Source organism: Tenrec ecaudatus, unplaced genomic scaffold (assembly GCF_050624435.1).
Source record: "Tenrec ecaudatus isolate mTenEca1 unplaced genomic scaffold, mTenEca1.hap1 Scaffold_180, whole genome shotgun sequence".
NCBI classification, from domain to species: Eukaryota; Metazoa; Chordata; class Mammalia; order Afrosoricida; family Tenrecidae; genus Tenrec; species Tenrec ecaudatus.
In genome coordinates, this window is record NW_027458078.1 from 33,460 (window position 1) to 60,915 (window position 27,456).

The 27,456-nt window shown below is 43.3% G+C and overlaps 1 non-coding gene and 1 pseudogene across 1 annotated transcript; both read left to right on the plus strand.

Moving 5' to 3' along the window:
* Positions 1-27,456, plus strand: part of LOC142436144 (ninein-like protein) — an 88,938-nt pseudogene that overhangs the window by 19,017 nt on the left and 42,465 nt on the right.
* On the plus strand, positions 7,206-7,337 carry LOC142436145 (small nucleolar RNA SNORA84). The gene has a single exon (XR_012781806.1). It is a non-coding gene; the product is annotated as a small nucleolar RNA SNORA84 (small nucleolar RNA).

A 27,456-nucleotide genomic window follows, 5' to 3' on the forward strand; every position in this document is an offset into this window, starting at 1 on the left:
GAACCTCTGCATCAAGCAAAACATGTGTTCTGATCCAGGTGTATGACTTTTGTTTAGGAAATGGAAGATTTGTTTAACAAATTGGATCAAGATGGAGATGGCAGAGTAAGTCTTGAGGAATTCCAGCTTAGCCTGTTCAGTCATAGACCCAATTCACTTCCGAAATCTTCTACTCCCATCGAACTGAGTGATCCTTGGACTCATTACCAGGTAAAATAGGACAAATAAATTATGAACCACATTAAGTATTATCTTTCTGATGACTGCAACCATAACCGTCAGCATCTTTCACAAACCTGTCCTCTCTGAGTCACCTGACTGTTGTCCAGGGGTTCAAGAGGGATAAGTAACAGAGATATGTGTTTGAGATTCTGGAGTCACACAGACCTCCATAACTGTATGTCCCTGGATGGCATGCTCATCTCTGAGCCTCATGCTCCTCATCTATAAAATGGGGCAATTGTGATGCCTGCCTCCCAGGTGTTGTTCTATAAGACCAAGTAGTGTCTGACATGACAGCTTCAGCCATTCTTAATTGTGGGATAGAGAACATTTCAGTAGGGAAATCCCTTTTCCCTCATACCATGATGCAGCAGGAGAGCAATGTCAAAGAGCATTCTGCAACATCTCCCTCGGGCAGCCCTTTTGATTTAGGTCCTGAGCCTGGATTCCTCCCTCCTATCCCTGGGTTTTATGTCTTGCAGAAGTACCAGGTCTCCGTGCAGCTTTAAACAGAACAGATTTAGGCAGTTTCCTTAAATCATAGCATTGCTCAGTGACTGCTGGGTTAGCACTTTCCGAACAGAAGAAATTCCTTCTCCCACCACAGAGCAGACTGCTCTAAGGAATTCTTGCTTTCTGCACAAGGATGTGGCTGACTCCCATGTTGTGTGGGAGGCAGAGTAAAACCAGTGTGATATTCTTCACCACTGAGTAGGTACTTCTGAGAGCATAAGTTTTTCATTCTAAAATCAACAAGAATGCAGGAAGAAGATATTCAAGAGCATTAAGGAGAGATTTCAGGCCATATAAGGTTAAAAAAAATCAGAGTATGGCCCTTATATGTCACTGATTGGGTTAATTGGCAGATATGACTTCCTTGAAGCAGAAGCAGCCCCATGTTCCCTTTGTATTCATCTGAAGTATAGACTAATGTGGACACTGACCTAGGGATGGATGTGCGCATAGTTGGCATTAAAGAATCAAGATAGTGGCTATAGAGCCGTACCGCTTCTTGTGCCATGCACACCTTCCTGAACAGATGCTCTCTGGCCAGAGGTGTGAGTTTGTAAGGAGGAATCTTGGGGAAATGACCTAGGCAGGCAGGTATGTCTTCCAGGAGACACCCACATCAAGTGAAGTGTGATCCCTGTTTGTGGATTAAGATTTGAACATGGAAATGGGTTTCTCTTCTTTGTCAAGGATTTTCTCCAGGGTAAGTTGCACTGAGGCTAAGAACTAGGGAAGATACAGAAACAAGGGTAACTCATGTCCAAATGTGGAGACCTAGGTGTTGCTGGAAGCTAGTGTAGGATAAGGATCTCAAAGTGGCACCCCTGAGCCTGCAAGGGCAGGATCCCTAAGAGTTCTGTAACCTCGAATACCACTGAAGTATGGGTCCTATGGTAGTTACACAATCTGATGTCAACTTGTGGAGGGGTAGAGTCTAGCCTATCAATCAGGTCATAGCTTGATGACCTCATTTGGACCCACCACGAAGATAAATAGCTCACTGGAGGCCAGATAGACACAGTCTCTGCATCGTCTTCCTTCGGACAAGTCACATGGAGCTAGGCTGATGAAAGCCAGAGCCTTAGAGCTGGAGGAGCCACGTGGAGACCCACACCAGCACTGAGATGCTTAGACTGCCACTGGATCCACAAGATATTTTACTCTCTGATCTTCCTGCATTCAGTATCATTGCATATGTTTGGTGAGTTTGAAGAGGACTTTATAGATTGATGTCAGACATATGTGCTAATATCAGACTTACGGACTTGATTTGAACTAGGGTGGGATGTTTTTGTGATATTCAACTGCTCTTGTATATAGAGCTCTTTCTACACACAGATGGGTGTCTATGAATTTGTTTCTCTAGTCTACTCAGACTAACACATTATGGTCCCTTGGGAGTGGAGTACTAGATAAAAGAATCATAAAGATGGAGAGTGGATGTTTGTTTGATCTCTGCTTCATGATAGTGCTTCTTTGGCTAGCCAGAAGTCAGATATGGCCATGCAGTTTACTGGATAGTTTTCTGGAAAGAACATGGGAAGTTAAAGTTTGGATTCTTTTCATTGGTTGTAGTCTTTGGTTATTCTTGTGTGAAATGGTGAAAATGTGATTAATGTATATTTTGAGCTCAGGGGACAAAATCACCCCTTGAATTTCTCAGAGTTGCTTAGTGAAAATGGCTGACAGAAGGTCAAAATGGCTGAGAGAAAGCTGGCTGGAGGGGCAGGGAGCACTTCAGGCAAGATGGCAACTGAGTAACACATAGCAGAGGGACTCTGCAGAAATTAGCGCAGGAGAGTCACTAAGGGGGATGTTGTGCACTGCCTGGTTGCAGGAGGAGCGTCATAAAGATAAACAGGCAAATATCCACTCGGTTTTGAGGAGCTGGGGGCTTTGTCTTACCACAGTGAAGGCTGGCTAAGGTCTAACCTTAGCCCCACCACTGTCTCAGCCAGAGACGGGATCATCTGGAGCTGGCACAAAGGCTTTATCTTAACACAGCCACACTTCAACTCCGAATTGTGGAAGGGTTTAAACCCCTCCAGCCCCAGGGTCAGGGATGGGGTTAAGCTATATTGTTACTTTTGTTTCTCACTCTTCCTTCTTTCCCACTACAGTTTCAACAGGCTCTTCTTTTTTTCCCTCTCTCTTTCTCTTCCTTTTAATCTCACACACCAGTGCCAACCTCCAGGCATCTCCTCTTATCCTAGGGCTTTTACTCAACAAAGAGGCTAGAGATCTTAATATTACAATTAGACAATTTGACCTGATAGATGTGCACAAAGCTATTCACCCAAATACAAAAGAATTTACATTCTTTTCAAGCCCACATGACACATATTCAAAGATAGAGGTGCTGGGGCATTAGATGAATCTGCATAAGTTTAAGCACATTGATATATGTACCTCTCTCTCTGACCACTGTGCCATAAGACTGGAAAACCAACAAAAGGAAGATGAAGAAAACAAGGACAAACAATTGGAAGATGATAACTCTCTTGCAAAAGGAGTGTGTGCTGGCCCAGATCAGAGATGAAATTAGGGAATTTCTGGAAATCAACAAGAATGAGCACATGATGTACCAAAACTTATGGGACACAGCAAAGGCAGTTATCAGAGGAAGTCTCATAGCAATACATGAACACATGAAAGAGGAAGAGAGACTTATGATTGATATGCTGGCACAAAATTTACAGCAACTAAAGCTGAGTCAACAGGACAAACCTATTAATAGATTAAGAAAATAAATAATAAAAATCATGGCTGAGATTCAGAAGAGGGAAAATAAGAAAACTATGGTAAAATTAGTGCTGCTAAAAGTTGTTTCTTTGAACAGATAAATAATTGACAGGTTTTTCTTTTCTAATTTGTCATTTGTTTTTTTGTTGTTGTTTTCTTTTGTTGCTTTGTTTTGGTCCGTCATGTTTTTGGTGCATATTATTATCTCTGTAGGTCTATCTAGATAAGATAGGCAGGATAAACCATCTGGAAGACAAAACGGGACTGACAGTATTGCAGGGACATGGGTGAGGGACAGGTGGGGGAAAGGACATGTGTGTTAAAAGCCCAGGGACAAGTGAACAACAAGTGATCCAAAAATGATGGCAACGAATATGTAGGAGGCCTGGTAGGGCTTGATCAAGGGCAATGTAACCAAGAGGAATTACTGAAACCCAAATGAAGACTGAACATGATAGTGGGACAAGAGGGAAGGCAGAAATGATCACAATGATCTGCATATAACCCCCTACCTGGGGGACGTACAATAGACATGTGGGGGATGGGAGACATTGAACAGTGTAAGATATGAGAAAAAAATAATAATTTATAAATAATACTTTATAAATTATCGTGAAGGCAGGAGTGTGGGGGAGGAAGGGAGAAAATGCTTAGCTGATACCAAGGGTTCAAGTAGAAAGAAAATATCTTGAGAATGATGATGATGGCAACAAATGTACAAATGTGCCCGACACAATGGATGTATGAATGGATTGTGATAAGAGTTGTATGAGCCCCAATGAAATTATTTTAAAAAATAAAAATAAATAATGAACCCTGGCTCTGGCTTGATGCTGTCAGAGGCCTAATGCCATATTTTCTATCAATAGAAGCGTTTAGATAATGAGTAAGATAACTAAATAAGCATCGAATTTGACTGTTTTACGAATAGAGCTTAGGATCTGATGCTACTCTGTTTATACTGATTTTTTTTCTGTTTATTATTATTGATATATGATTGATAGAAATGATTATTGGGAAATTTGAAAATAGAGAGCTTGTAAGCCCACTTGTTTCTCGTCATTAAAACTGGATTGTTAGATGGGTTTAGGACACACCCGCAAAGAAGGCTTTGAAAAAATAAGCTCTGAAAAGAAAAGTGTCTTCAGTGTTGAGGACATTTAAGGGTGAAGAGACTTGCCAAGGGCTGTTGACAGATTGACAGGGGGAAAAAAGGGAACTCTTTGGATATTTAAATTTTGAACTCGTGGTTTTGTCAGAAGCTGGGAAAAAATCTGGAACCATGAAGAAAACTACTCTCTGGGGCTGAATATTACAGGGAGCCTGTGGGCAGGCTGAACTGCTTGCTAGGCGACCACCCAGATCCACTTGTTGAGTGGAAGTGGGCGAAATGCAGCAATAAAGAGACAGATTGAGTCTGGCCACTGACACTCATGGACCTTGTTTCAGGAACGTGAAGAGAAAACGAGAGTGGGTTGACTGGTCTGAAATTCATGATCTAGCGCAAGGGGGCTAGGCTTGTTGAAAATTTGTGACAGTGCCCATGGTCTAGAAGCGAGGTGACCAATGGGCACCATGTGGACGCTGAGTGAAGCAGCCCACATTGAGTTGACCAGAATCCGACCAGATGAAGAGATGTTTGAGCCTGTGAAGTAGAGATATTGCTGCAGACTTCATGGATAGCCTGTCCTGATTTGACTTTACTATGGATGGGGAGTTCACAAGGTTCTAACTGGGATGAAGGTTCCTCAGAACACGGCTGATGTAAGTGGGCAGTATAGAAATTTTATACCTAAAATGGAGATGATAAAGGCATGAAGTGGTTGGCTACAAACTTTCATAGGTGCTGGAATATGTACATAGGATTATAGGTTTAAGTGTGTGTTCCTTAACTGCGATGCTTAGGCATAGAATATTGTTTTGTCACTTATATAATATGTTTAAATGAGGATGGCACATACTGAATGGTACACTTATTAGTTTTATCTTGTTAGTTACAGATATGATTTTATTATTTTTTTGTTAAGAATTATGTATGGGTAAAAAGTTGTGTAAAAGTGTCAACTTGACAAAGGTTGGTCTGTGGTAGTTACATATTCTGGTGTCAACTTGTTGAGGGGTGTTGTCTAGCATGTCAATCAGGTCACAGCTTGATAACCTCATTTAGGCGTGCCACTGAGATAAATAGCTTACTGGAGGCCAGATAGATACAGAGGCCAGATAGATACAGATAGGTGCTTCATCCTCCTCCGGACAAGCCACATGAAGCTAGACTGATGGCAGATAGAGCCATGGAGCCACATGGAGACTCATGCCAGCCCTGAGATGTTTATAATGCCACTGGATCCACAAGACTTTCCATCCACTGGCCTGTGATCTTCCTGCATTTGGCATATTGCATGTGTTTCGTGAGTCTGAGGAGGATTTTATAGATTGGGATTGGACATATGTGCTAATATTGGATTTATGGACTTAATCTGGACTTGGGGTGAAATTTTTTCTCAATATTCAATTGCTCTTGTGTATAAAGCTTTCTCTTAACACCTATGAGTGTCTATGAATTTGTTTTTCTAATCTACCCAGACTAACAGGTCTTTCAGCACAGCAACTTGACCCATTATCCTGCTGTCATAGCCATCTACTCTTCCTGTCACGTGTATTTCTACATACAGCACACACTTGTACACATATCCACACAGTTTGGACCCATCCACTGTATACATGTACACCCACTATATATACACACCTGATACATGTAGTCAATGCTACATGTATACACCCAAACTATAGATGCGTCTGTCATACACACACACACACACACACACACACACACTTAACTATACACACACACTATATATGCACATGATACAAGGTGGTACCCTCCCAGAACTGGAATTGTGCTGGGCAGAGTAGACCTTTCCTAATATGACTTTTTCTCCCTCTTTGAGAACTCCGAGTTGCAGCGCCACCTGAGAAGGTTCTCTCTGGTCACAGTGAATTTTTTGTAAAAGCGGTTTCACTGGAACCTTGTTTTTCATGATGGCGAATTTAAGAGAACAGCATGCAGCTATGAAACTTTGTTTCCTCCTCAGGAAAAATGCCAAAGCAACTGTTGTGATGTTGAATACAGTTTAGAAAGACAGTGCTATGGGAAAAACTCTAAGTGTATGAGTAGTTTTCTCATTTCAAAAGAGGTGAAATGTTGATTGATGGCAAACCTCATTCTGGACGTCCATCATCTTATCGAACAGATAAAAATGTCGATTTGTAGTGCATTTGGAATTCGTTCCACCAGGTTAGACTGTTAGTCAAGCTTTCTATTAGAGGATCTGAAAAGATTTCGTAACAGTGTGCGGCAAAAACAGGCCTGATTTATGGCAGACAGGGGACTGGTTTTGCCACCATGATAATGCACCTGCTCACACAGCCATCTCAGTGTGCCAGGTTCTGGCAAAAAGCAGAATGTCTCTCTTGCCCCATGCACCTTACTCACCTGACCTTGCATTGTGTGACTTTTTTTTGTTTCCTCGAAGAAGAGGGACATGGAAGGATAACTATTTGAGGACATAGAAGAGTGAAGAAAAACACTAGGGAGGTGCTGTCAGCCATCCAAACAGATGAGTTTGAAAAATGTTTCCAAGAATTAAATTGCAGATTTTACAAATGTATCAAGCGTAATTGAGAGTACTTTGTAGGTGACAAGTTTGTTTTGTAAAAGAATTTAAATGCATGCCCCATGGTTGCTGGGCACTGTTGGGCAGGTACAGCTTTCCAGCGATGGCAATGGGCCAGAGCGATCCTGGGATGCATGCATGGGGCTGTTCCTTTTCAGCAGCCTCCATAGCCCGGTCACTGGTACATGGAAAAAAATTAAATACATAGCTTTGGAAAAAATTCCAGGGTTTTTTTTGGGGGGTACCACCTACTATATGCACACAAATTGTAAGGCACACAAACTCATGCCCACCACACACACTGCTAGTGTACGTAAACATCATAAACACAGTGCCTACACATCCCTTCACTATACATTCTGTATGCATTCATGCACAGTATATTCATATACATGCACTCTCTACACACCCACACTAAATTCACTGCAGAGATATGAGTGTATACACAGTATATAATACCTTTGGGGCGTAGAATGTCAAACTGAGGAGTGGGCGGATTCAGTCTTTCGTTTGTGGAGCACAAAGTCCTACCCCTCTCTTGATACCTCTCACCTGAGAATTGCCCATTTGCACTGTCATTTTAGGGCAGAAACTGGAAGGAGGCCAGGGTGGTAGAGTCTCCTGTATTATTTCAAAGTAGAGTGTGCCATATCTTGTGTGTGTCTCCACAGTTTGGCTATAGAGTGTGATGTTTGACCATGTCATGTGGTATACCTGTTAGATAGATAGATAGATAGATAGATAGATAGATAGATAGATAGATAGATAACCTACTTACTAACAGGTATACTAGCCCTGTACTGATGTCATATATATATATATATGACAGCAGGAGAATCAGGTGGACATGGTATAGGGGAAACCCATTCTGAGCCTCATATTTTCTAGAGTAAGTGGCTAGAGGGTTCATAGCAGTTCCAGATGCATTTGAGTATCTGGGACTCTCCATTGATAGCCATGGTGCCCTCTTCCACCTGCAAACAGAGTAAAATACCTGCTCTAGAGTGTTGTCCAGTTGGCACGCAGAGCACCCAGCGTAGCTTAGTAAGCTCGGTGAACAAGCTCCTTCATTAGAGAATTGGTGACTCAGTGAGTACAGGCAGAGGAGGTTTCTGCTCCCTTGAGCCTGACTCAGGAAGTGTACTGCTGGGAGAAGATGAGGGATGAAGGGTGGAGAGTATAGCCAGGACAAGCCTGGTGGTCATCAGAGAAGGGACCGGAAAGAGTCCAGGATGAGCCAGAAAGAGCAAGAGGAGCATGATTTAAGCTGTGGGGCTGGACTTGAAAGGGCTGAAAAATAGCTAGGTATCCTTCTATCTGGAGGCCAGCAAGCCGGTGTGTCAGAAAAGAGGAGTTAAGGGTGATTGAGCAAGGTATTGAGGGTCCCAGATCCAGATCCCAGCCAGCAAGGCAGTGAGGAGAGGGTAGCTGAAGAGCCATGAGCAGGTTGGAGCAAGGTGGTTTTTACTCTGAGGGAGGCAGGAGCGCTGGATGCCTGGAGCAGAAATGTGATGACCTGAAGGCGTGGAGAACACTCATTCTTACTCCCAGGGATTCCTGACAACACATATTTACTGGAAAGGGCTCTGAGGTAGAAAAAATTTAAGGGAAATATTTCTTGCCCTTGTGGATTTATAGAATATCTGAACGTAGCAGGTCAGCTTTCCGCTTGAGAGACTTTACCATCATCGTAAGACTCCCCTAGCTTGCTTAGCTGAAAGCTGCTTGCTTCTGTATTCCCAGTAATGTGCAGTTTCACACACAGGGAAGCCCTCTCTGCTTTTGGAGCCTCTTAGGAATTTCTCCATGATGGCAAGCCCCTCTTTAGGCTCTTCCTTTGTGAGGCCCTGTGTACCTTGTTCGTCATGCCAGAGAGATGCGGATAGTTCACGGGCTGCACTTACACACCCAACTCACACTCATCCTCACTGCCATTGACTCAGTGTGGACTCATAGCGACCATACAGGACACAGTAGGCCTGCCCTGGCAGTTTGCAAGCCTGTAGCTCTCTGTGGGAGTAGAAAGCCCTGTCTGCTGCCTTCTGGCTCCAGAGCAGTCATGGCTGCTTTGATGAATCACGTCGCTGTGCCCAGCCCTCTCACCTTTGCTAGAAAGTGAAGAGAGCGATAACTGGTGAGGTTGTTCTTGCTAGGCAGCGTGCAGGTTTGTGCAGTGGGGGACACGAGAAACAAGAGATTGGGCTGAACAGACGTGCGTGCTCACAGCACTTTCTTGGTCCCTGGTGTACAGGCCACAGAGGAGAGCAGCTGCCACACGACCACTTCGTCCCTCGTGTCCATCTGCTCAGACCGGCACCTCTTCTCCGGCATCGATGACGGCACTGGGTTTGCATGCCCTGAGCAGGTGGTGGCTCTGTGGGCCCAGGAGGGCATTCAAAATGGCAAGGAGATTTTGCAGGTTTGGAAATGGATGGCCACAGCTGCTCCGCTGAGAATGGGCTGAGGGTGGGGTGGGAGCCCGAGAGGGTTACTGTGCTTGGCCTCTGCTCTCTGGCTTCCTTACTCCTGCTGCAACAGAGAATCCCAGACAGGGAAATTCTCGGGAAACTTTTCTTTTTGGCTATTAATATATAAAAATTTTAATTTTGAAAGAGCATAAATAAAATACAGAGAAAACAACAGTGATAAAAACACTCTGAAGGTAGGTTTTCATGTATTAGATACTTCCCCCTTTGCCATGCTAACCTTTCAGGCTTGTTGCTTGGACAAGGCAGCACTCCGACGGGCGTTGGAACAAGCACACTTTTGTGGTGGCATCAGAGTCAGAGAAGGTGCATGTGTATAGTCAGCACTGACCACTACATAAGGGCATGCATTCTGCCAAGTCCTTTGATCAAAAAAGACCTAGGTGGGAACTGTGCCACTTGGCTCCACAGGCCAGCCTCGCATTCCTGGAAGCCATGGGGGTTTCCTGCCCATGCTCCTCCATTTCTTCTGCAACTGGCCCAGGAGACTAGCCTGGTGTAGCTCTTGCTCTTGGACTTAGTGTCACACTGTGCAGTAGTCAATTTAAAATAAATATAGCAAAGATTCATTTTTAAACATTCATTGTTTCATTCTGTATATGTGGGTGGTAAGATGCACATAACATCTCTTTTTAAGTTTATTTTTCAAAATTCTGAGAGAGAAGGAAGATTTCATTTTCTGTAATACTTTTGACCATGGCTCATGTCCTCTGATACATAATTTTTCTACCAATACAAATCATCAGTGTGTGTGTGTAGATAGATAAATAGATAGATAGATAGATAGATAGATAGATAGATAGATAGATAGATAGATAGATAGATATTATGGAGATATGAAATATGTGTCAGGATTCTTTACATATATTACGTTAGGAGTCTCTCCCAGAATTCTTTTAGCTTGAAATGGTAAAAACTCAACTCCAAGTGGCATAAGAAAAAAGGAGAATGTAAAATAAAATAATAATTTATAAATTATTAAGGGTTCATGAGGAAGGGGGCAATGGGGAGGGAAGGGGAGGGAAAAAAGGAAAATGAGCTGATTCCAGGAACCCAAGCGGAAGGCGAATTTTGAGAATGACGAGGGCAACGAATGTATAAGGGTGCTTTACTCAATTGATGTATGTATGGATTGTGATAAGAGTTGTATGAGCCAAATAAAATGATTTTTTTTTAAGAAAGAATGTTAGTGGCTTACAGTGGTGGGCAGTTGGCAGAGTTAATTTAGCCACTGCTCTCTGTAAGTGCCTGTATCAGTACCCTTTCATCTCTAACTGCTTCCAAATTTTCCTTTGCTATCAAGTTAATTTCAACTCATCATGATGCTAGGGGGCAGAATGGACTTACCCCTTTGGGTTTCCAAGAATTTAAATCTTTATGGGAATAGATAGCCTCTACTTTATTCCTCAGGGAAATGGGGTGGTTCAAACTGTTGACCTTGAAGTTAACATCTTATTGCATTACCCACCACACCACCAGAGCTCCTTCCAGTGCCCTTAGCCTTGGGCAAAGTCTCCTCTCTATAGCTCCATACAGCCTTTATAATTATTGGGTTTAGGTGGGGGGAAGGGCCCCTCTCTTGCTATTAATCCCCATGAAGTACTATGCATGGAGTCATATTCTTCCTCATGTGTCCCTGGCTCAGGCACAGTGGGATCTCCTATTGACAGCCTAGGAGTTGGAGTGGGAGCGGCCCCAAGAGGAAAAGTCTCAGGCAAATGGGAGAGCCAAGGAAAATGGAGTCTGGAGTCAAATTGTTGAGAGACTTAAACTCATCTTGAATGTCCCTTGGGATTTATTTCTAGAGCCTCGAATTCAGTGTGGATGAGAAGGTGAACCTTCTGGATCTGGCCTGGGCTATCGACAACAAGCTCCTGATGGTCACTGGTGTCATTCAGCAAGCGGCCCTGGCCTCCTACCACCAGGAGCTGAGCTACCTCCAGTAACAGGCTGGGAGAGGTTGTTTCAAGGCTAGGGGTGTGGTTTGTTCTCAGGGGTCCGGGACTGGCAAGGGTCTGGGCTGCTGCCTTGCCTGCCCCCACCACCCTCTATAGGCAACTTGTGATGGGACAAGGAAAAGGGTCTCTGGTGTAGGGAGAGACGCTTTGCCTCTTCCTAATAGGGCCTAATGAGCAAGGGGCCGCCTACGGTTATTCTTGCCACAGGTCTTGCATACTTGGTGAGAGGCTTAGAAAGCCAGATCTCAAAATCCTAACCTAATCCCCTTAATAATATCCCAAGCAGCTGAATCCAACTTAAAACTTATGTGACTGACATTTTTCTTGCTATTATGGAGGTGCAAATGTTCTCCAGACCAGCCCACGGGGCCCCCAGGCTTAAGCCAATTGACTGAAAGCGCACAAAAAAAAAATTGCTTCTTAGACCTTTTCACTGAGCACAACGTGGCAGTTGGCACCGTGTTCCATTACAACAGAGCTCTGCTTTCACTCAACGGGTTATTCATGTTGTTCTGCTAAATAGATTCACAGGGACAAAAGTTGATAGTATTTTATAGAAAGATAACTTTTCCAACAGTTTTGTTGGCATATAAGTCATGTATCATACAATTCAGTGGTTTAGACATATTTTAAAAGAATTGTGTAGGCGTCACCACAATGAGTTTTAGAATATTTTCTTCATTCTGGTACCCGTTATTATTAACTCCCCATAGCCCCCAGTCTCCCCTGCCACAACCGGAAGGAGCTATTAATCTAATTGCTGTTTCTATAGATCACCTATCCCGGATTTCATATACAGAAAATCCTACAAAACAAAATAAACACCAAAAAACCTCAATTCAAAAGCAAGTCGACAATAATATAAACTAAAACGAATAAAGTCATTTAATGTCAGGATACACCATTAGAGAACCATTCTTCAAAGACTCAAAGACAAGGCTAGCCCGCACTCAACACCATCATGTTGGCTGTTTTTTGTCGTTTATGCAGACCCAGAGTTTGAGGGCCCTGCAACGGTATGTGCTTCTGTGGGAAGCTGACAGAGTAGTAGCTACATTTGACAGTGTCTCCTTCCTGTGGGCAGGGGGCAAATGAAGCAAATGGTGCAGGAGCGAGACAAGGCAAGACAGGACCTGGAGAAGGCTGAGAAGAGGAACCTGGAGTTTGTGACAGAGATGGATGACTGCCACTCTGCCATGGAACAGCTCACGGAACGCAGGATCAAGTAGGTGCCACCGAGACAGCTTCTGGGTCAGAGCCTGGCACAGTAGCCCTCTAGAATCACAGCAGCTGTCCCCAATCTGGTCCCTACACCCTGGCCAGAGGGTGGGTGAAGGACAAATAGCTGCTACCCAAGTGGCAGTGCTATAGTTCTGGTTCATTGAAGGCCTTACTTGAGCCAGTAGAAACCAGAAAATGTGACTTTTTGTTTTGTACCATCAGTCAGGGGCCTCCAGAGTAACACGGTCAGTACGATAGATGGGTGTTCATATGGGTGGAAACATGGAGGGATACACGTGATTCATTTATTTTAGAAAACTGCCTCCTGGTTGTGAGGCTTGGCAATTCTAAAATCCATCGGTCAGATGGCAGGTTGGAGACTGTCTGCAGGATGGCTACGGTCTTAAAACATCCTTCTCCTTCCAGAAACCTTAACGTCTGCTCGGAAAACCTTCAACTTATTGCATAACCCCCCCCCCCACACACACACACACACACACACATCATGGATCATGACCTGTTTTACTGAGGACTGACAGGCTTAAATGCTAATCATATGTAATGCCCTCATAGCAATACTAAGCCAATATGTTAATAAGCAGTGGGGCCCCATGGCCTACCCAACGGCACACATGAAATTAGCTATCACAAGACTCCTTGAAAGATGAGGGTACAATAGAAGCATCAACTGAACTCTGGGTGGGGCTGGTGCAGTATGCACTGGCTTCACATTCTATATGCCTATGGGCTGCAGACATTCGTCTCTACCCTACCTCTACTCTCTTTGCTCAATCCGTTGGACCTGCCCTCAGCTCAAGGAAGACCTTTAACTATTGTTTGTGCTTGTGATGGGTGTTATGTAAGATATTTTTTGCAAACAGCTTCAGGAGTTCAGCAGGTAGCACTCAACACAGCGAAGGTACCCCAACACCTCAGTCTTACCTCTCATCACCCTTCATACTGAACAGTCTTAGGGGGAACTCTGTATGGTATGTTTGGTGATGGCTTCAAGGCCAGAGAAAAGGATGTAAGAAAACCTAGCCACATATATATCCACACTGCATCAGGGAGAAGGTTTTTTTCACCCCTATTGAGAGAAAAGTCTTGGCCAGAGGTGGCTAAACTCAGCTAGTGATTCACCTTCCTGAATCCTTTGTTTACTGAAGGTGCTCTGCTGGAAACAGCTGAGGCTACATGAAATGATCTTCTACATTTCTCTTTCTCTCATACTGGCTCATGCCAGAAGTCAGAACACTGGCTGCCTGCTCCCTGGTCTGTCTTCCTTCACTGGTGGGCAAGATGTCTGTGGGGCATGCCCTTTTAGAATCCTGCTTCCTTGCCCCTAGCCCCTTGCCCTTTGGGTAAGCTGAGTCCTTTGGTCTCCTCATCTCTAACCTGAGAATGGTAATGAGCCCTGTCTAGCATGGAGGGATGACCAACACAATATGTCGAGCTTCCTAATTCTGATGACTGTGCATAGGCCCAATCATGTGCCTCAGGAAACAGAGAGAGTGAGAGAGACGTCATAAATGATGCAGAGTCCTGGCGTGGTGAAAAGGTTGGCCCCTTGGCACCTTGCCTCTGTGTGGGGTCATGTTCTCCTGGAAGGACCAGCAGTGAATGTGGTGTCCAGTGTCTGGTCCCTGCCTTCAGAACACTCATACTTTCTATCAAACAGGTGGCTATAAAGTCTAAAACTGTCAGTAGATATACAATCTTCCAGAAGGCCAGGCCATGTGTGACACTGGGGAGGTAGTTTAAGGAGGTGTCCCAAAAGGTACCCTCAGTCTCTCCTTTGTGGGTATTGTAGACACCTGGAGCAGGGATACTGTGGACAATTGGCCCTGCTTCGCTCAGAGTTGGAGATGGAACAAGAGTTGCTCTGGCAGCAGACCAGCATGCAGAGGGCTAGGTTGGAGGAGGACCTTGAAGCCCTGCGCAGGGAGGAAGCCTGCTTGCAAGAGAGGCTATCATTGGTGCTAAAGGTATGAGGGTGCTATACAAAGAAAATGCATGTGCACAAAGCTGGGAGTACATAAAGCTTGATTTTCTCCTCACAACTGTGTTCCCTGACAATTGCCCCAGCCAGCTCTAGGGTAGTATAGCTACTTCGTGGCTATTGCCTGCAGCTCTGAGCTGGTAGATAGGGGCCAGGGAAGGTCTGCAACAGCATCTGGCACCCCTGCATCCCCAGAGACCAGGAACATATTGTGGCTTTAGCAAAAAAAAAAAAAAAAGCCAGGACCTGAAGCTCACCTAGCAGGAGCCCCACTGTATTTCCAGGAGCTGAGAGGTTCATGGGTGTGTGCCACCCAGTCCTTACCACAGCCGGCACTTGATCCCCAGGGATTACTTCTCAGGAGAGACAGGAAGGCCCTGAATCCCTGTCTTAGTTGTGAGGCCTCTGGGGAGAGGATGGCATAGCAGGTGAGAGGCAGAAGTAGCTGAGCTGACTGTCTCGGTGGACTTTCTTCCCAGTCCTTTTTGCACTCCAGCCTGCCTGCCTTCTCCGTTTTCATCTTGGCTCCTTTTTTCTCTCCCTTTCTACCTGTCCTCCCTCCCTTGATGTCTGTCTCCCTTACTCCAGCTCCTGGCTTTTCAACCCTGCGGAGCACTCAGCAGAGCCTTACCTCTTAGTTATACACTGTGTCTCAGAAGTAATTCCACATGCTTCTGATTCGTCATTGCAGCTTTCAAGTGTCTGTAAACACTGGACTTTTCCCTGACTGGATATATGGACTGCATTGATGTTATTTCAGATCTCTTATTTAGAAGTACACCCTGAAATCATTTGTCTCTAATCTTCTTTCCTAGCTTATTGCTGTTGAGCTCTTGAAGTGGGAGAAGTAGCGGCAGTGGGAAAGCACTGGGCACTTCAGTGTCTGCATGTCTGGCTTAGGAGCTGGTCTACTAAAGAAATGTTATGGGGGCCACCACGCACCTCCTCTGGCTACACACAGAAGAGGAGACTCCAACACCAACCCAATGCCAATTGGCACAGGGCAGAAGTTAAAGATGCCTCCCCCCACCATCTTTATGCTATTCTAACGCCAACCATCCCTAACCTTCCCATAACACTCTTCTTAGCTAGATTCGGTCATTTATTTCAGTGACCACATACAATTCACAGACAATATTCACAATTATCGAGTTAATCAGGGAAATGTTAATGATGCAGGTCTTTTGTCTACAATACCATGCTGATAACCACCTCTTTCTCTGGTCCCAGGCCTCTCAGTTGCATAGTCCCTTGGCTTCTGCTTTGTTCCATGGGCCAGGAAGCCTACCACTCTGCCTCGTGGTCTCAGTGTTGCTCCTTGCTCTGTCTCATGTGCTCAGTGCCAGGGCTTCTGCTGCCTCCACGACTTACGGCATGGATCTCACATGTGCCCCACTGATGGCTCTTATTTCTTGATGGACACAGGATTCTCTCTCTCTGCTACTGAGATGCCGTGCAAGGGCATCACTGTCCGACCCATCTATGAGTGTTTCACATACCCGATTTGCCTAGTCCCACCCAATTATTTGATGAGTGTTACAAAGATATGGATAGAAGAGCCCTTTGGATCATTTCACTTCACCCCGGGCTACCTTTTGGCTCTTCTAGACATTGCTCCTTTAATACATGAAGAATTGCCTCCTGCCCACTGACATCTAGGATTTGTTTTCACAGTCGTGGTGACCCTGTTAACAGTCACTCGTACTTCAGTCATATCATCAAACCAGCATCTTCTCCTCGCCTCCTTTTACCTGAGCCCATGGTGAAAAGAGGACACTCTTCAATGGGGACTTTCCCTTGACTTGTTCTTTTTCTTTTCTTTTTCATATTGATACTAATACACCCATAAAAACTGGTAAACCAGCTACTTCATTACCACTCCCTATTTTAGATATCCCATTGCTAAATTGTCAATCCCTAACAACCAGTTCTCTGAGGAGACAAGCAAATTTTTGATCAGAAGAATCTTTATTTATGATTTAAACTTTGAGCATCTGTTTCCATAAATATAATCCAATCCAGGGAAAGCCATCAAATTAGAGCAATGTATGCCAGATCATAGTGTCAACATTTATCTTGTCATTCATTTGGGTTCTGGTCAACTCAGCCCTAGAATCCAAGGTAGATCAAATAGGTACCAGTATCAAGCTTGGGAGTTCACACACACCTCCCTGTACTTTAGATTAACTGGCCAATTCATATATTCTCATCAACCCTAACTCCCCATGGCCTAGGTCCTGATCATCAGCTTTATAATTCACAACTCATGAAATCTCCCAATGTCTTCCCCTCTTCACTCACATTTTCAAACTTCAGACCAGCCAGCCCCTCTCTCTCATCTCTAGCTTCTGGGGCCAGATCAGCAGGTGCCAATAGAACATGCCAAAATGCAGGCTGTGTCATCAGTGCGGCAGTTCCACCACTCCCACCCAAGTGGACCCAAGTGTCAGCACAGTGAGCATACTAGGCTGCCGCCAGCTCCCTTAACTTCAGTCTGTCAGGAGCCATTCTCTGAGAGGAACACACTTCTCCCTGCTAAGATGACTCTAAAGGCAGGCAGCTCAAAATTCAAAAGGCCAAACCGATTTTTCTCCTACTCATTCTTTCAGTTGTTCTGGGTGGATCTGCATGTCTTTGCAAATAAGTGCAAAAGTACTGGTAGCAAAGGTTCTGGGTGAGGCTTCCATCCACACTGGTGAGAGCTTTCACTGCTCTCTCCAAACCAAACCAAACCAAACTCACTGCAGTTAAGTCAATTCTGACTCCCATTCAGCCTATAGGGCAGGGGGTAGAGCTGCCCTTGTGGGTTTCTAAGATTGTAACTCTTTACAGGAATAGAAAGCCACATCTTTCTCCCATGAAGTGTCTTGTGGTTTGAACTGCTGAACTTGCAGTTAGAAGCCCAGTGCGTAACTACTACACCAACAGGCCTCCAATACTCTACTTGGACTTAAAACAAAAACCCATTTCTTCAGGGAAAATTCCTAACTCCCCTTTTAACAAATCCAATAAGAATAGGCTGAATGTGAACATACAAGCTCTCTGTAATCATAAAACTGAGTATTTGTTTCTATCGCACATGATACCTATTTATAACACTAGTCAGGAGAAACCTCTATCCAACAGTCAGCTAAACACATAAACCCAAATACATCATCCTTTTAAAAACACTCAGTTCAATGTTCTTTTCTCCACCCAGATTATCCCATTCGTATGTCTACGGACTTGGGCCTCTGTTAGGGTACATCCAGGAAACCCTGGCCTTCTTATTAACTGTTTTGTTTAACCAGCCTGGTATTTCCTTCAGGCCACTCCAGAGCACTTTCATGCCCTTGACACCTCTTACATTTCTTTCAAGCACTGCCATTGTTTTAGGTAGGTACCATCATGTAGGTTTCGACCTTATGCATCTATGCCAGGTTCTGCAATATCCTCACAGTTTTTCCCGTTGAGCCTCCTGTTGCAGCCATGGTACCAATCGATCGCATCGAGAGCCTTCCTCTTTTTCACTGTCCCTTTACTTTATCAGACATAATGTCTTCCCCAGGGGCTGGTCTTTCCTGACATGTCCAAAGTGTGCCCATCTTAGACTCTTAAGGTGCACTATAGCTGTATTTCTTCCAAGACAGATCATTTTGTCCTTTCAGCAGTCCATAGTAAGAATAACCAAAGGAATAATCTAAGAATCAAAATTTTCACTTCCCTTACCCTGACCTTTCTTTTGTAAAACCCCATGCATTCATGAACCTGGAGCCATTGCAGTTAATTCCACTCTTGACACCAACTGATGAAATGCCGTACGTCTGACCTCCTAGCTACACGAAGGGGGAGATTCCAATGCCACACCAGCCCAAGCTAATTGCCACAAGGCAGAATGCCTTGACCCTCTATCCTTTTTTTACCCTTATCTGATACCAACATCCCTCAGTTGGCACGCTACCTCTCTGTTGGGTTCAATAATGTATTGCAACGTCTTCAAAAAAACTTACAGGCAATGTTCATGGTTATAGAATTGCTTAAGGAAGCTAACCAGTTACAGAACATTAAGGAAACAGGTTTTTTGGTCTGCATTGCCTCTTCTCACCCACGATGGTAGGCATCTCTTTCTTAGTGTTGCACCTCTGCCCTCTACCTCATGAGCTTAGCACTGCTCCTTTGCTTTGTCTTCTGTTCTCAGTGCCTTGGCCTCTGATACTTCTGGTGCCTCCACTACTTCAGGCAAGGATCTTACATGTGCTCACTCCTGGTGTTTCCATCTTGATTAACATGGAATGTTTCTGTCTGCAACTGTTATCATTCACTCTTATATACACAGTGCAATGGGAAAACCAACAAATTCCCTCAGTTAGCATTTCACATACCCTATTTGCTTGATATGGCCCCAAAATTTGGTGGGAGTTACAAAGACATGAATAGAAAAGCCATTCCAAGTAATTTCACTTCAACACAGCTGCCCTCACACCCTCCACCACTACAGGAACTCTTTCAAGGAAAAGCAGCTTGCCTCCCTGTAACACCTCTCCCTTATGGAAAGGTGAGAAAGTTACCATTGCGTCATTGCTTGCGTTATATAGCTATTAAACCACTGGCCTGAATCTTTTAGGAAAACAGTCGATTGCAGAAGGAGATCTTTGAAGTTGTGGAAAAGTAGTCAGATTCAGAGAAGCTGGTGCTGAAACTGCAGAATGACCTTGAGTTTGTGCTGAAGGACAAGGCAAGTGCTTCTGCTTATTCTGAGTCTTTCAACTAGAATCATGGTCAGTAGTGTGGGCCATGTCTTGAAAATGATACTTGGGTGATAGAACTTTGGTTTTTTTCCTTACAAAAATCCTGTAATGGAGAGAAATCTATATAATATCTTTTTCTTTCCCCTTTTCATGACAAGTCACTGTGACCTAGTGCTACCCCGCGTAGTATGGCCTCTGTACTGATAAAGCCAGGACCCACTAATAGTACTTGGGATTAGCCAGAGAGGCCAAAGGAGCACTTAGAGCGTGGTGTCATCTACCCTAAGGACGTTGCTGGGAAGGGAGAAGTTGCACCAGAGACAAGGCAGAAGTGCATCCCAGCCACCACAGGCTCCGGGTCCTAAGAAAACGCTGTTGGTGGCAAGACCTTTTAAACAAGTTTGAAAGTAGGTAGACTGGATGCTTTTTTCTAGAGCTACTGGAAAGTAGAAGTTAGATTCCCAGAAGGAAAGTGAGGAGGTGGCCCCAGGAACCTGGCCCAAGAGGACCTGCCTTACCATTCTCTGTATTGTTGCTTTCTTTCTGGGTCTGACATCAGCTGGAACCAGATGGCACTGCACTCTTCTCTCAAGAACAGTTCATGGCGATCCTGAAGGAGTATGAATTCAAGTGCAGGGTATGTGCCAGGGAAGTTTGGGGGGCTGGGCCGGGGGGTTCCCTCACCATCCTCAGCTCTACTGCACTCACTCTTTTGACTGCTGTGAGCAGTCACATATTAATCTTGTATTGGGTCTTACATGCCAGCATTTTGGTTGTTGGTACCCAAACCTTCACCTTTGCTCATTCCCATCCTCTTCCCCAACCATTTCTACACTGGGGCAGGGTCAAAGCTTATGGGGAACTTAGGGTTTTCTCTAAAAGCATGACCCTCTGGCTGCATCAGCAGGTCTCTAGACCTCTTGTGCAAAAAAGTCCAAAGAACTCTACTTCTTGTCTCATTGTACCTGCTAAGAGGGTGGTGTTCAACCATTAGAATGGACAGAACTGTAGGTGACCAGTGTCTGTGTAGCTCAACCTAGCTGATGGCTATGAGAGTGGCTGAGGTTTGAGCAGGCCATGTTCAGGCCCTCCTTTTGGAGGTTGAAAGAGGAGACCACTGAGAGTATCTTCTTGAAGAGACCGGGCTTCTACGTTTAGCCTTGATTCTGCTGAAAAGCCTCAAATTTGATGACGTCTACTTGCTGCGTGTGGAAGGTCAACTTGATATCTAAAAGTGGCCTCATGTTATAGCCACAAGAATGTCCCAAGAAACCAGGCCCAGTGCTCCAGACTTGACGGCTGCTATTCTTCTACTGTATATCTTTCTTTAAAAACAAAGTTGTTGTGTGGGTGTTTTTTAATCATTTTATTGGGGGCTCTTACAACTCTTGTTACAATCTATACATCAATTGTATCTGACATATCCGTACATATATTCTGTCTTTCTTTTATAGACATTTACTTTCCATGGAGCCCTTGGGTTCAGCTCCTCTTTTTTTCTCTCCCTTCTCCTCCCCCAACCCCAACCCTCGTGGCCCCTTGATACATTGTAGATTGTTAATTATTTTCAAATCTTACTCCGACCGCCATCTCCCTTCCCTTCTAGTTTCTGTTGTTCTCCCCCCTGACTGGGGGTACGGGATTATATGCTATTCATTGCTATTGGTGTCTCCTCTCTCCCCACTTCGCCCCCCTTCCCCCTACCCTTTTGTTGTCTCTATTCCCATTCCTGTTCCTGGTTCCATGTGTCGTGAGTTTTATCTCTTGCCTATGCCTATGCGCATGCTCCCGTCTAGTCTAGATTGGGAAGCGGCACTGAGGTCGTGATAGCGGGGAGTGAGAAGCTGTTGAACTCATTGGAGTACAGTCCTTCATAGTACTGTGCAATTACCCTTTTGATTTTATTAGGGTTCATTGTAATGTCCCTTGTTTCATTCCTCATCCTTGCTATTGAAATTTGTTCCTTCCTTTCTTTGGTTAGGTTTTCCATGGTCTTTTGATTCTGTTAATCCTTTCAAAGAACCAGCTTTTAGCTGCATTTATTTTTTCCATAATTTTCTTGTTTTCCCTTTCATGAATCTCAGCCCTTTTTATTTTTCTTTTGCAATTTGTAGGATTATTCTGCTGACTGCTCTAATTGGTGTAAGTTTTGTGTCAGCACATCAATCATACGTCTCTTTCTTTTTCATGTGCTTACATATTACTATCAGACTTTCTCTGATAGCGGCCTTTGCTGTCTCAAAGGTTTTGGTAACTGTATTCTCATTGGTTTCTAGAAATTTTCTAATTTCATATCTTTCTGAGCCAGTAACCACTCCTTTTGCAAAAGAGAGTTATTTTTCTTACAATTTTTTCCCTTGTTTTCTTCATCATCCTTCTGTCGATTTTCAGCCTTATGTTATAGTGGTCGGAGAGAGAAGTCGGTATGGTCTCTTTATGTTTGAATTTACACAGATTCAACTTATGTCCCAGCATGTGGTCTATCTTTGAGTATGTGCCATGGGGGGCTTAAAAAGAATATGAGGGTGTTTTTGCATTTTGGTGGAGCGTTCTGAAAATATCTATCAGGTCAAGTCATTTAATCATAATGTTTAGATCTGTTGCCTCCTTGTTAAGCTTCTTTCCTTGTGATCTTTCTCAGAGAATGGTGTATTAAGGTCACCTACTATAATTGTTAGCCTGTGATTTCTTTTATCATCTTTTGGAGTGTTTGATAAATTTTGTGGACGTCGCGTTGAACATGAATATATTTATTATGTTCACTGGTTCTTCATCTACTGTTCCCTTGAACATTATATAGTGCCCCTACCCCTTATGTCTTGTTATGGCTTGTACCTTGGGAACTATTTTTACAATCTGAGGTTAGGATTGCAACCTTTGCTTTTTTTTGAATGGCCGTTTTCTTGGTATATTTTTCTCCAGCCTTTGATTCTCAGCCTATTTTTGTCTGTAATCATAAGATGTGTATCCTATAGGTAGCAGCCCAAGGGGTTGTGTTTTCTAAGTCAGGCTGCTAACCTCTGCCTTTTATTGGCTGAGTTCTGTCCATTGTTATTCAGGGTTATTATATCCAGCTGTGGACTCTGTGATGTCATCTTGTACCTTTTGTGTTGAATGTTTTCCTACCTCCCTTTCTTATCAGTGTGTTGTGCATTTGTGTGTGGTTCATTCTGCCTTTCTTTGCCACTGTTATCTTGGGGGCTGTTTACTCTTTGTTTACATCTGGGTGGAGTTGTTTTATGTGGCAGTCTCTTGTTTTTGTTTGGTGAGTGATGTTTTTCTGCCCATACCGGTTAGATAAGGATCTTTTGTAGGGCTAGTTTCTTTTATCGTAGTCTTTGAGTTTTTCCTGTCTGGGAAGACTCTGACTTCTCCATCTATCTTGATAATTTGGCAGGATAGAGTATTCTTGGGTTTGTGTTATTTTCTTCAATTTCTCCTCTTCACAGTGTCCGCTGATTGGTCTCAACAGACTCTTGTTTGAGTTCCTTTATAGGTAACTGTTTCTATTTTCCCTAGCTGCTCTTATGAGTCTGTCCTTTTCCTCTAAGTTGGATAGAATAGCTGTTATATGCCTTGGTGATTTCTTCTTGGGCATTCAGTCCAGCTGGTGTTATTTTGGCCTCCTGAATAGTTGCCTAGTTTTCATTTATTAATCTGGAGAAGTTTTCCCCTAAGAATTTCTACACTATTTATTATGCCATTGACTCTTTTGTTGTGCCTTGTTCAGGTAGTTCAATTATTCAGATGTTGTTCTTCATAGCATCAAACATGGCTCTCAGCTTTTCTTCAGTTTCTTTGATTATCTTGGCTAACTGCCTTTCCCATTTGCTGAAGTCTGCCTGTTTATCCTCTAGGCCACTGGTGCAATTCTCTGCCTCATCAAGTCTTTTGGAGAAGTCTGTGAATTCACTACTGGATTTGGTTATCTTGTCCCTGAGGTCTTTTATTTCCCTTTGGTGCGTGGCCTTTATCTCCTCTATCATTTCATCCTTTTTTTATATTGCTTCCCTCATATTCTGTATAACTCCAAGCAGAAATCCTGAAGATTGCTTTCTGTTTGCAGATCAATGTCTGCTTCTACTATACATGTCATTATGTTCAGGACTTCTGGCATTGCCTTTTGTTTCTCCTGTTTTTTCATTGAGGTTTTTGTGGCTGGTTGCTGTTTGTGTTGTGTTGTTTTAGAAGAGCCTGGTGCCATTTTTCAGAAAGTCAACAAGCACTGGTCTCCTACTTTGGAAAACTCATTGGAGTGCGTCATTGAACTGCCTGCAGCTAAATGTACTAGGTCAGGCTACCACTTTTTCCTCCTGTGGTTTTACTCCTTACCTAGCCAACCCGTATCCTGTTATTTAGACGTTACGTTGGATGGTCCTCTCATGGGACTCTGGTTGGGTGATTGTGGACTGGGGAGGATGACACTGCACTGGATGATCTTACAGGAAGCCATGGTGGTGTGGCCCACAGCGGCTTGGAACACCTCAGGGGAAGTGCGGGGGTGCTTCCTGCAGCGGGATTGCCACATAGTGTTGATGGGTGTGCCCACTTTAGTGTAGAGCACTGCAGATAACAGACGGAATTGTTCAAGTAGCAAGATCTCCCATATAGGTCACACAGATGCTCCCACAACAGTGTGGCACACTGGAGAGGGCTCACACAGAGCTGTCTTAAGTTGTGTAAAGCACGGCAGCAAGTAGGAGGAAGTTCCCTCAGCCATGTGGGACCACAGAGGACGGGGAGGGGCCCTGGGACCCTCCCAGCCACATGGTGCACCGTGGAGGGTGGTTGGGATTTCCATCATCTGCTTACAGGGCTTTGGAGGGTTGATGGGAGTTCTCCTAGATGTTTTAAGGGGAGATTCCCCCATTTGAGGTGTGGCAGAAGACAGGCAAGATTTCCCCAGCTGCTTGTAAGGCTACAGAGGGCAAGTGGGCAGGAGCTGCCCCAGCTGAGTGGAGGATGGATGCAGTTGCTCTAGGCAAAGAGCAGTGACCTGGAGCCCAGCAGTGACATGTGAAAGGAAAGACAAGAAAGAAAAAAGACCAGGTGGTGGGTACCGAGGCCAATTAGACTGTGGAAGAAGGGAGAGAGAAATAACAGCCCCAGTCACCTGACTGTGAGGCTGGAGGGGTTTAAACCCTGCTGAAAGGCAGCAGTAAGCTGTGGTTGTGTTGAAGTTAAGCCTTTGTGCTGGCCAAGAGAGCTCAGATCCAGCCGAGACTGTGGCAGGGGAAAGGCTAAGCCATAGCCAACCTCTACAGTAGTAGCCCAAACCCCACAGCTCTTCAAGACCTAGTGTCTGCTCATCTTTAAGATGCTCTGCCTGTGACCCAGAAGAGTGATATTTCCCTCTCAATGACTCTCCTCCACTGATTTCTGCAGAGTCCCTCTGGAATGCTACTCCATCACCATCTTGCCACACAGACCTATTCATCTTTTTCTTATTGAAGTGTTTCAATTACGTATATCATTGCCAAAATCTTTTTCCAAATCTGTATATAACATTTTTACTTTTTTGATGAAGTTTTTGTTTTACTTTTCTTAAGTCCCAGACTTCAATTTTGTCTTCTGTTACGTGTGTATCCTTCATTAATATTTGACATTTTGTGTATCCCCTGCAATAGGACTCTTAAGTTTGTCCATGTTTTCTCATTGATTTTCTGGTATTTATTTTTAGATATTTGATCCATATTATATGTTTTTGTGAGGGTGTGGGGCATTAGTCTTATTTAATTATTCTGCAAGTCGAAATCCAATTTTTCCTGCACCATTTGTTAAAGAGACTCATCTTTATGTGGTTATTGTAAATGGTATTGATTCCTTGTTTTCTTTTCCGGAGTTATCTTTGTTAGTATGCAAGAATCCTGTTGATTATTATATGTCAATTTTGTTTCCTGCCATGTTGCCAAATCTTTTTATATTTTCTAGCAATATTTTTGTTGAGCCTTTGGTGCCTTCTATGTATAGAATCAGATCGTCTGCAAATAGTGACAGTTTTACTTCTTTGCCCATTTGGATTTTTGAAACTTCTTTTTGTGTCCTGATAGCTCTGGCTAACTTCCAGTACAATGTTGAATAAGAGTGTTAATAAGGAGCATTGTTGTGTAATTCCATCTGAAAGAGGAATGAGTGCTTTCAGTTTCTCCCTATTGAGTAAGATGCTGGCAGTTGGTTTTTCATATATGTCCCTGATTTCATTGAGAATTTCCCTTCGAATCCTATTTTTTAGTATTTGTATCTAGAATGGCTGTTAGATATTATCAAATACCTTTTCTAAATCAATTGAAATGCTCATGTGGTTGTTTTTCTTTTTTATATGGTAGATCACATTCATTATTTTTCTCATTTCAAACCATCTTTGCATCCCTGGAACCAATCTCACCTGCTGTGGTTCTTTTGCTTAGCTTTTTGATAGATTGTTGGATTCTGTTGGCCAGGATTTTGAGATTTTGCCCCTATATTCATAAGGGATATTGGTTTACAGTTTTGTTTTGTTTGAAATATTTATTTCTGTTGACAAATAAATGAAATTTTGTCTTAAAGCATGGTGCAGCATGGGTAACAATGTTCACTCACGGTACTCACATGTGGGTGTATCTGCATGTGGGCGGACCCACCTAGAGACAGATAGAGGAGCGGTGTCTTGGTTCCTAAGAACATTGGTAACACAGAAAAATATGAGAAAAAAGACAAAAAGGATGGTAATAGAAATAAATTAATAAAAATATCTATTAAAGGCAACAAAAGAGAGACAATGGGAAGAAAACATAAAATTTAAATTTACAAGACATATTTTTGTTTTAAATTCTATACCATTGGCTAAATTAACTACACTATCAATAAAATTGCCTTATGCCCAAGGGGATGATTGATAATGTTCTCTAACAGAAAATAACAATTATATCTCTGAGGTGAACCAGAGCCAGATGAACCATAAATATGTGAATGGATTTTGAGCTTGCACTTAATTCTAGCCTCAATCTAAGTACAATTAGTTCTTATGAAATGGCCTTATTTGATGCTCGTCCTCATGAAGAAATCACTCAAGACATGAATGCTATAGGAAAGTGTAATGAAGAAACTAGATGGTGCCCACCTATCAGAAAAAAATAGCATCTGGGGTCTTAAAAGCTGGTCTTAAACAGCCATCTAAGTGAGGGATCAACTAAGTCCATGTGGAAGAAGCACACCAGCCTGTAAGATCCTAGGATTTTAACTCATGAAATTCAAATCTGAAGGAGGGAATGATATCAGCTTCAATTATGAACACCTGGTTTTAAGGTTGTGGATAACATTTGCAAGCTCTGGGGAATCCTCTCTGACCAGAGCCATGGGATGTGAACAGCCCTGTTATCAGACAGATAGCATTGTAAAATTGGTTATTGCAGATGTATTTAAGTTAAAATTTATACATCTCCCTTTTGACTCATTTTAAATATATTCCAGTTCTTTTAACCTCTGCTTTCTTTTCTAGAGCTTTTTTTAATCTGTTTTTTTTTTGTTATTGTTGTTAGGCTTTTAAAAATACATTTTTCTGTATATGAAATCCAGGATAACTAAATCTATATAGACAATGGTTTTGGGGGCTATGGCAGGGGAGGTTGGGTGAAATAACATGAATACAATAAAGAAAAAATGTTCTAAAATTGATTGTGGTGATAATGATTATTACAATTTATCTTAATATAATTGAGCTATTGTATGACATGTGAGTCATATGCCAATAAAAGTGTTTTTGTAAATGAATTAAAACAATTTTTCCAAGCTGTTCTCAGCCTGCTAATTGTTTCTGTCTTGGAAATTTCAACGACAATATGTTCCAGTGTTTTCTTTTGGGATCTGTGGTGTTTTGGGTTCTCTCTGCTTCCTGGAGAATTATTTTCTCCTCCTCTGTTCTGTTAAGGAAGTATTATT